An 11,820-nucleotide genomic window follows, 5' to 3' on the forward strand; every position below is an offset into this window, starting at 1 on the left:
AAAAGGGGTAAGATACAACCCCTGGCCCGGCAGGACCCGAGAACACCTCCCCCCAGCTCCTGGCGGGAGGGAGAGGGAGCCCAGGACTGATAAACACCCAGCCCCAGCCACCCGCACCAGAGCGCAGACACAGTGCATGCGTGGAGGGCTGGAAACTAGGGAAATAGTGCAGCAAGACCTCTGAGCGGGTTCTGAAGCTGATGCCTCTGTGACAAAGAAAAGCGAGTGCTTTTTGAAAGTCTTAAAGGGGCAGGGACTTAACAGCTAGACGGAAACAATACAGGTCACAGCCCAGTGGCTGGAAATTACAGGGAAAACCAGGCGCACTAACCCCCTGGGCAACAGCTCTGAGACCCCTCATGGAGGTAAACAGCCAAGCAGCCCCCTCCCGTCCATTAACCCTCCAGGCACTGCAAAAGCAGAGAAAAAGCCTAAGGCAAACAACACCCACAGAAAGGGAGATCCCTCCACTCCAGCCGGGCAAGACACAAAGACACAGCCTACATGCAATTGCCCAACACAAGCCAGTAGGGGTCGCAGTTGTCCCAGTAAAGAAAGGCCAGTAGCAAGTGAAAAGTTTGGCCCTCCCAGCTGACTGTCAATAGCACCTGTAAACATGAAAAGACAAAAAAATATGATCCAGACAAGACTAACCCAGACAGCTTGGGCATCTACTACATCTTCCCCTGAGAAGGAACCTGGGGAGATAGATTTAACCAGTCTTCCTGAAAAAGAATTCAAAACAAAAGTCATAACCATGCTGATGGACTTGCAGAGAAATATGCAAGAACAAAGGAAGGAGAAAACAGAAATAAAACAAGCTCTGGAAGGACTTCAAAACAGAATGGACGAGATGCAAGAGACCATTAATGGACTAGAAAACAGAGAACAGGAACACAGAGAAGCTGATGCAGAGAGAGATAATAGGATCTCCAGGAATGAAAAAATTTTAAGAGAGCTGAGTGACCAATCGAAATGGAACAATATCCGCATTATAGGGGTACCAGACGAAGAAGAGAGAGAAAAAGGGATAGACAGTGTCTTTGAAGAAATAATTGCCGAAAACTTCCCCAAACTAGGGGAAGAAATGGCCTCTCAGACCACAGAGGTACACAGAACTCCCATGACAAGGGATCCAAGGAGGGCAACACCAAGACACATAATAACTAAAATGGCAAAGATCAAAGACAAGGACAAAGTATTAAAGGCAGCCAGAGAGAAAAGAAAGGTTACCTACAAAGGAAAACCCATCAGGCTATCATCAGACTTCTCAACAGAAACCCTACAGGCCAGAAGAGAATGGCATGATATACTTAATGCAAAGAACAGAAGGGCCTCGAACCAAGACTACTGTATCCAGCATGAATATCATTTAAATATAAAAGAGGGATTAAACAATTCCCAGACAAGCAAAAGTTGAGGGAATTTGCCTCCCACAAATCACCTCTACAGGGAATCCTAAAGGGACTGCTCTAGATGGGAGAACTCCTAAAATGAGCACAGAACAAAACACCCAACATATGAAGAAGGGAGGAAGAGGAATAAGTAGGGAGAGAAATAAAGAATCATCAGACCGCATTTATAATAGCTCAACAAGCAGGTTAAATTAGACAGCAAGATAGTAAAGAAGCTAACCCTGAACCTTTGGTAACCACAAACTTAAAGCCTGCAATGGCAATAAGTTCATACCTTTCAATAATCACCCTAAATGTAAATGGACTGAATGCACCAATCAAAAGACACAGAGTAATAGAATGGATAAAAAAGCAAGGTCCATCCATATGCTGCTGACAAGAGGCTCACCTCAAACCGAAAGACATGCACAGACTTAAAGTCAAGAGATGGAAAAAGATATTTCATGCAAACAACAGAGAGAAGAAAGCAGGTGTTGCAATTCTGGTATCAGACAAAACAGTCTACAAAACTAAGAAAGTAACAAAAGACAAAGAAGGACATTACATAATGATAAAGGGCTCAGTCCAAGAAGAGGATATAACCATTATAAATATATATGTACCCAATACAGGAGCACCAACATACCTGAAACAAATACTAACTGAACTAAAGGAGGAAATAGAATGCAATGCATTCATTTGGGGAGACTTCAACACACCACTCACTCCAAAGGACAGATCCACCAAACAGAAAATAAGTAAGGACACAGAGGCACTGAACAACACGCTAGAGCAAATGGACCTAATAGACATCTACAGAACTCTACATCCAAAAGCAACAGGATACACATTCTTCTCAAGTGCACATGGAACATTCTCCAGAATAGACCACATACTAGGCCACAAAAAGAGCCTCAGTAAATTCCAAAAGATTGAAATCCTACCAAGCAACTTTTCAGACCACAAAGGCATAAAACTAGAAATAAACTGTACAAAGAAACCAAAAAGGCTCACAAACACATGGAGGCTTAACAACACGCTCCTAAATAATCAATGGATCAATGACCAAATCAAAATGGAGATCCATCAACATATGGAAACGAACGACAACAACAACACTAAGCCCCAACTTCTGTGGGACACAGCAAAAGCAGTCTTAAGAGGAAAGTATGTAGCAATCCAAGCATATTACAAAAGGAAGAACAATCCCAAATGAATGGTCTAATGTCAAAATTATCAAAATTGGAAGAAGAAGAACAAATGAGGCCTAAGGTCAGCAGAAGGAGGGACATAATAAAGATCAGAGAAGAAATAAATAGAATTGAGACGAATAAAACAATAGCAAAAATCAATGAAACCAAGAGCTGGTTCTTTGAGAAAATAAACAAAATAGATAAACCTCTAGCCAGACTTATTAAGAGGAAAAGAGAGTCAACACAAATCAACAGTATCAGAAAGAAGAAAGGAAAAATCACAACGGACCCCACAGAAATACAAAGAATTATTAGAGAATACTATGAAAACCTATATGCTAACAAGCTGGGAAACCTAGGAGAAATGGACAACATCCTAGGAATATACAACCTGGAAAGACTGACCCAGAAAGAAACAGAAAAATCTAAACAGACCAATTACCAGCAATGAAATTGAAGCGGTAATCAAAAAACTACCAAAGAACAAAACCCCCGGGCCAGATGGATATACCTCAGAATTTTATCAGACATAAAGGGAAGACATAATACCAATTCTCCTTAAAGTTTTCCAAAAAATAGAAGAGGAGGGGATACTCCCAAACTCATTCTATGGAGCTAACATCACCCTAATACCAAAACCAGGCAAATACCCCAACAAAAAAGAAAACTACAGACCAATATCCTTGATGAACGTAGATGCAAAAATACACAACAAAATATTAGCAAACCGAATTCAAAAATACATCAAAAGGATCGTACAAAATGACCAAGTGGGATTCATCCCAGGAATGCAAGGATGGTACAACATTCGAAAGTCCATCAACATCATCCACCACATCAACAAAAAGAAAGACGAAATTCACATGATCATCTCCATAGATGCTGAAAAAGCATTTGACAAAGTTCAACATCCATTTATGATAAAAACTCTCAGCAAAATGGGAATAGAGGGGAAGTATCTTACCATAATAAAGGCCATCTATGATAAACCCACAGCCCATATTATATTGAACAGCAAGAAGATGAAAGCTTTTCCTCTGAGATCGGGAACTAGACACTGATGCCCACTCTCCCCACTGTTATTTAACATAGTACTGGAGGTCCGAGGCACGGCAATCAGACAAAACAAAAAAATACTAGGAATCCAGATTGGTAAAGAAGAAGTTAAACTGTCGCTATTTGCAGATGACATGATACTGTACATAAATATCTCTAAAGACTCCACCCCAAAACTACTAGAACTGGTATTGGAATACAGCAAAGTAGCAGGATACAAAATCAACACACAGAAATATGTGGCTTTCCTATACACTAACAATGAACCAACAGAAAGAGAAATCAGGAAAACAACTCCATTCACAATTGCATCAAAAAAAACCAAAAAACCTAGGAATAAACCTAACCAAAGAAGTGAAAGACTTATACTCTGAAAACTACAAGTCACTCTTAAGAGAAATTAAAGGTGACACTAACAAATGGAAACTCATCCCATGCTCTTGGCTAGGAAGAATTAATATCGTCAAAATGGCCATCCTGCCCAAAGCAATATACAGATTTGATGCAATCCCTATGAAACTACCAGCAACATTCTTCAATGAACTGGAACAAATAATTCAAAAATTCATATAGAAACACCAAAGACCCCAAATAGCCAAAGCAGTCTTGAGAAAGAAGAATAAAGTAGGGGGGATCTGACTCCCCAACTTCAAGCTCTACTATAAAGCCATAGTAATCAAGACAATTTGGTACTGGCACAAGAACAGAGCCACAGACCAATGGAACAGACTAGAGAATCCAGACATTAACCCAGACATATATCATCAATTAATATTTGATAAAGGAGCCATGGACATACAATGGCGAAATGACAGTCTCTTCAACAGATGGTGCTGGCCAAACTGGACAGCTACATGTAGGAGAATGAAACTGGACCATTGTCTAACCCCATATACAAAAGTAAACTCAAAAGGGATAAATACCTGAATGTAAGTCATGAAACCATTAAACTCTTGGAAGAAAACATATTCAGAAACCTCTTAGACATAAACATGGGTGACCTCTTCTTGAACATATCTCCCTGGGCAAGGAAAACAACAGCAAAAATGTACAAGAGGGACTATATTAAGCTGAAAAGCTTCTGAACAGCAGAAGACGCCGTCAATAGAACAAAAAGGAACCCTACAGTATGGGAGAATGTATTTGAAAATGACAGATCCGATAAAGGCTTGACGTCCAGAATATATAAAGAGCTCACATGCCTCAACAAACAAAAAACAAATAACCCAATCAAAAAATGTGCAGAGGAACTGAACAGTTCTCCAAAAAAGAAATACAGATGGCCGACAGACACATGAAAAGATGCTCCACATCGCTAATTATCAGAGAAATGCAAATTGAAACTACAATGAAGTATCACCTCACACCAGTAAGGATGGCTGCCATCCAAAAGACAAACAACAACAAATGTTGGCGAAGCTGTGGAGAAAGGGGAACCCTCCTACACTGCTGGTGGGAATGTAAATTAGTTCAACCATTGTGGAGAGCAGTATGGAGGTACATCAAAATGCTCAAAACAGACTTACCATTTGACCCAGGATTTGCACTCCTAGGAATTTCCCCTAAGAATGCAGCAATCAAGTTTGAGAAAGACCAATGCACCCCTATGTTTATCGCAGCACTATTTACAATAGCCAAGAATTGGAAGCAACCTAAATGTCCATCGATAGATGAATGGATAAAGAAGAAGTGGTACATATACACAATGGAATACTACTCAGCCATAAGAAAAGGTCAAATCCTTCCATTTGCAGTAACATGGATGGAGCTGGAGGGTATTATGCTCAGTGAAACAAGCCAAGCGGAGAAAGAGAAATACCAAATGATTTCACTCATCTGTGGATTATAAGAACAAAGGAAAAACTGAAGGAACAAAACAACAGCAGAACCACAGAACTCAAGAATGGACTAACAGGTACCAAAGGGAAAGGGACTGGGGAGGATGGGTGGGTAGAGAGGGATAAGGGGGGGGAATAAGAAGGGGGTATTAAGATTAGCATGCATGGGGGGTGGGAGAAAGGGGAAGGCTGTGCAACACAGAGAAAACAAGTAGTGATTCTACAACATTTTGCTATGCTTATGGCCAGTGACCATAAAGGGGCTTATAGGGGGGACCTGGTATAGGGGAGAGCCTAATAAACATAATATTCATCATGTAAGTGTAGATTAATGATAACAACAAAAAAAAAGCAGTTCCTGTGTGTTGACCTCCAATGTGTTCTACACAATGGTATAAATTGCATATAAAAGTGTAGGCAAAGAGTCTGTTTGTGTTTATACAGAGGATCAAAGCCTAATTTGGCTATCCAAAAAATGAACTAAGATACGATATGAAAAAGAACTTCCAACATCAGCACTCTCTGGAAGACTCATGCCAGAAGATGATCATCAAAAAACCCCAACAAAGATCCATGCACTGCTACAGGTGTTGATGCACTCATCCCACCAGTTCCTGGACTTGCCATGGGAATGAAGAAGGAGATATCTAAGCTGGCCTGTGCATACAGTAAAACAACAAATTTGACTGGATCTATACTGTTGGAACTCAACCAAGAATTAGGAGAAGTGCAAATTGTAGCGCTCCAAAATCTTACAACTACAGACTATTTACTGTTAAAAGAACATAAGGGATGTAAACATTCCCCAGGAATGGGTTGTTTTAATTTGTCTGATTTCTCTCAGACTGTTCAAGTTCAGTTGGACAATATCCACCATATCATAGATAAGTTTTCACAAATGCCTAAAGTGCCTAACTGGTTTTCTTGGTTTCACTGGAGATGGCTGGTAATTACAGGTATGCTTTGGTTATGTAACTATACTCCTATTATGTTAATATGTGTGTAATTTAATTAGTAGTTTAAAACCTATACATGCTGAAGTTACTCTACAAGAAGATATGTCAAAGAAATAATCAATCTTCCCATGTTTTCTTTCGCCTGCTACTTCTATAGCTTTTCTTCTTCCTACCTAATTACAAGCCCTAAATAGAATTCGTGCCTCATATCGAATTTACCAAGTATCATAATTCTTCCAAGTGGTAAAGATACCTCAAGACAAATGCTGGGCATAGAAGCCACAGGACATAAATATGCAAAGAAGGAAAAAGCTAACCTTTTCAAACAATAAGGCTTCTCTCTTACTTACCAACTTTACATTTCCCTGTATGGCCCCGGAAGATGACTGGTTAGCCAGAGACGGGTAAGATTCCTCAAGGGAGGAACAACCTAAGACAGGCACAGTCGCAGGGGGGCCATCAGGTGAGAAATTGGGGATCAACAGAGGTGAGGCTTAGAACCTCACCCCCCCGTTCTGAGAGAAATCTTCTGCATAGGTGGATGTTTTATTGCCCTTGTCTAGCTTGGATTAACACTTAGTCTACAGGCACACACCTGATCATCTGCGTTTGCTCTCTTAAAACACTAAACTACGTTTTCTACCTTTATCTTGTATCTACCTACCACTTCAGCATTTTATTAAAAATAATAATAATAAAGAGAGAAATGTGGTATCCACATATAAATCAAGTATAAAAACCAAATGAGTATTCATATTTGAACTGACTGTTTAGAGTTCATAATGCATGAGCAAAACCGAAAGTTTCTGTGATGACTGCTCTTGTACTGTTCACTATGTAACTTATTCATTATGTAAGAATTTGTTCTACATGTAAGAACTTGTTTGTTATGCCTCAGAAGATTGGAGACTGACGAAAATTAGGCTTGGGGTGGATTAATGATTGTGCATTGAGCATTGACTCCCCTATACAGAATTTTATTGTTGTTAACAACCGTTTGATCAATAAATATGAGAGATGCCCTCACCAAAAAAAAAGTACACACTTCCAATTGTAAAATTAATAAGTAACCAGGATGTAATGTATAGCATAAGGAATATAGTCAAAATATTGTAACAACTTGGTATGGTGATAGCTGGTACCTAGAATTATCATGTATATAAATCTTTAATCACTGTGTTGTACACCTTAAACTAATGTAATACTGTGTGTCAACCACCCTTCAATAAAAAATAATTATCTACAAAAAAAAACCATGTTAGCATTGATTGCTGTCAGTACAAAAGCACTGACAGATCTGTTCTTTCCAATTTGCTTGGTTAATGGACATCCTTATTTGTAGATAAGCTTAGTAGTCCACAAATTTTTGACTAGTTCTACTTAAACTGTGGGTAATACTAGTACATGGTAATTTAAATTAAAAACAGGGCAAGCTCGGAATTTCCCCAAGGCTTTTGATTTAGCTCCTCTTGGAGTTACACAGCCCTACAAGTGTGTTACACTCTGATAGAACATTCTTTGATTGTGCCTATGATGTTGAGTAAACCTTAGAGTGATGATTTTTTTAGTGCACAATCAAAATTATACAGAAATCAATTTTTTATTGTTAACATTCTTGTTATATTTGGCCAGTTAAACAGTGATTAGATTTATAGCAGGACTTAATAAATTCCTAGAAAGTAAAGTGGGTTTATGATTTAATTTTTTCTCCTTCTTCTCAAAGAGGAAGGATAAAGAGAACAGAAAAGATTGATTAGAAGGGCAAGCAGAGACTGTTGAGAAACTGCTAATTATGCAACAAAATAGAAAATTCTTGCTCTGAAATCTACAGAAAACAACACCTTTAAGAGGATACAAGACTTAAAATTTTTAATGTCTTTTAAGTCATAGAGCTCTGTTCTACCTTTGGTGAATATGAAGCTTTGAGTAAGGATGCAGATACTTACTAAACCCTGTAGATCTGACTACTGTTACTTTAGACACTGGCCTTATCAAAATTTAGGGATTAGTGCAAAAGGTACCCAACTCTATCTTAGAGTGCTTTAAGTTCCTGTGTGTCAGCAGTTTGTGGTAATAGTGTATTTTGTATTCCAAAGAATAATGATTAGAAACTCATGCCAATCTCTTTCCTGTTTACCCACACCACGTCTGTAACCCAACATCAGCCATTTAAACCATCTGGAGACATCAACAAAGACATACACAAACTGAAAGTAAAGGAATGGAAAAAGACATTTCATGCAATTAATAGGGACAATAAAAGCAGGAGTTGCAGTACTTGTATCAGACAAAATAGATTTCCAAACAAAGAAAGTAACAAGAGACAAAGAAAGACATTACATAATGATGGAGTCAGTCCAACAAGAGGATATAACTATTAAAAATATCTATGCACTTAACACAGGAACACCTACATATGTGAAACAAACACTAACAGAATTAAAGGGGGAAAAAGAATGAAATGCATTCATTTTAGGAGACTTCAACATACCACTGACTCCAAAGGACAGATCAACCAGACAGAAAATAAGTAAGGAGACAGAGACACCGAACAACATGTTAGAATGGATGGATCTAATGGACATCTACAGAACACTCCATCCAAAAGCAACAGGGTACACATTCTTCTCAAGTGCCCATGGGACATTTTCAAGAATAGATCATATACTAGGCCACAAAAAGAGCCTCAGTAAATTCAAACAGACAGACATTATACCAACCAGCTTCTCAGACCACACAGGTATGAAACTAGAAATAAATTACACAAAGAAAATGAATAAGCCCACAAACACATAGACGCTTCATATCATGCTCCTAAATAATCAATGGATTAATGGCCAAATAAAAACAGGTCAAGCAATATGGAGAGACAAATGACAACAATAATTCAACATTGCAAAAATCTGTGGGATGCAGCAAAGGCTGTGCTAAGAGGGAAGTATACTGCAATACAGACACACCTCAGAAAAGAAGAATAATCCCACATGAAGAGTCTAAACTCACAATTAACAAAACTAGAAAAAGAAGAACAAATGAGACCCAAAGTCAGTAGAAGGAGGGACATAATAAAGATTAGAGCAAAAATAAATAAAATCGAGAAGAATAAAACAATACAAATAATCAATGAAAGCAGGAGCTGGTTCTTCAAGAAAATAAAACAGAACAGATAAACCCCTAGCCATATTTATCAAGGAAAAAAGAGAGCCTACACACACAAACAGAATCAGAAATGAGGAAGGAAAAATCACTGTGGATACCACAGAAATACAAAGAATTATGAGAGAATACTATGAAAAATGATATGCTAACAAACTGGATAACCTAGAAAAAATGGACAACTTCCTAGAAAAATACAACCCTCCAAGGCTGACCGAGGAAAGAACAGAAAATCTGAATAGACCAATTACCAGCAATAAAATTGAATTGGTTATCAAAAAACTACTTAAGTACAAAAGTCCTGGACCAGATGGTTTCACTGCTGAATTTTATCAAACATTTAGTGAAGACCTAATACCCATCCTCCTTAAGGTTTTCCAAAAAGCAGAAGAGAGAATACTCTCAAACTCATTCTACAAGGCCAGTATCACTCTAATACCAAAAACAAGCAAAGACACCACAAGAAAATAAAATTACAGACCACTATCCCTGATGAACATAGATGCAAAAGTACTCCACAAAATATTACCAAACTAAATTCAAAAATACATCAAAAAGATCATCCATCATGAACAAATAGGATTTATTCCAGGGATGCAAGTATGGTACAACATTCAAAAATCCATCAACATCATCCACCATATCAACAAAAAGAAGGACAAAAAACACATGATAATCTCCATAGATGCTGAAAAAGCATTTGACAAAATTCAACATCCATTCATGATAAAAACTCTCAACAAAATGGGTGTAGAGGGCAAGTACCTCAACACAATAAAGGCCACATATGAAAAACTCACAGCAAACATCATACTTAACATTTAGAAACTGAAAGCTTTTCCTCTGAGATTGGGAACAAGACAAGGATTCCCACTCTCCCCATTTTTATTCAACAAAGTTCTGGAGGTCCTAGACATGGCAATCAGACAACACAAAGCAATAAAAGGCATCCAGATTGGCAAGGAGGAAGTTAAACTGTCACTATTTGCAGATGACATAATATTGTACGTAGAAAACCCTAAAGAATCCACTCCAAAACTATTAGATCTAATATCTGAATTCAGCAAAGTTGCAGGATACAAAATTAATACACAGAAATCTGTTGCATTCCTATACACTAACAATGAACTTAGCAGAAAGAGAAATCAGGACAACATTGCCATTCACAATTGCCTCAAAAAGAATAAAATCTGTAGGAATAAACCTAAGCAAGGAAGTGAAAGACCTGTACTCTGAAAACTACAAGACACTCATGAGAGTAATTAAAGAAGATACCAATAAATGGAAACACATCCCATGCTCATGGGTAAGAAAAATTAATATTGAAAAAATGGCCATGCTGCCTAAAGCAACCTACAGATTCAATGCAATCCCTATCAAAATACCAACAGCATTCTTCAACAAACAAGAGCAAATAGTTCTAAAATTCATATGGAACCACAAAAGACCATGAGTAGCCAAAGCAATCCTGAGAAGGAAGAATAAAGTGGGGGTTGATAACACTCCCTGACTTCAAGCTCTACTACAAAGCCACAGAAATCAAGACAATTTGGTACTGGCACAAGAACAGACAAATAGACCAATGGAACAGACTAGAGAGCCCAGATATAAACCTAAGCATATATGGTCAATTAATATACAATAAAGGAGCCATGGACATACAATGGGGAAATAACGGTCTCTTCAACAACTGGTGTTGGCAAAACTGGACAGCTACATGTAAGAGAATGAAACTAGATTATTGTCAAACCCCATACACAAAATTGAACTCAAAATAGATCAAAGAGCTGAATGTTAAGTCATGAAACCATAAAACTCTTAGAAGAAAACATAGGTAAAAATCTCTTGAATATGAACATGGGCAACTTTTTCCTGAACGCATCTCCTCGGGCAAGGGAAGCAAAATAAAAACTGAACAGATGGGACTACACCATGCTAAAAAGCTTCTGTACAGCAAAGGACACTATCATCAGAACAAAAAGGCATCCTACAGTATGGGAAAAAATATTTGTAAATGAAATACCCCACAAGGGCTTAACATCCAAAATACATAAAGACCTCACACGCCTCAACACCCAAAAACCAAATAACCTTATTAAAAAATGGGTGGAGGATATTAACAGATACTTCTCCAAAGAAGAAATTCAGATGGCCAACAGGCACATGAAAAGATGCACCACATCACTAATTATCAGGGAAATGAAAATTAAAACCACAATGAGATATC

Source organism: Manis pentadactyla, chromosome 6 (genome assembly GCF_030020395.1).
Source record: "Manis pentadactyla isolate mManPen7 chromosome 6, mManPen7.hap1, whole genome shotgun sequence".
Taxonomy (NCBI): Eukaryota; Metazoa; Chordata; class Mammalia; order Pholidota; family Manidae; genus Manis; species Manis pentadactyla.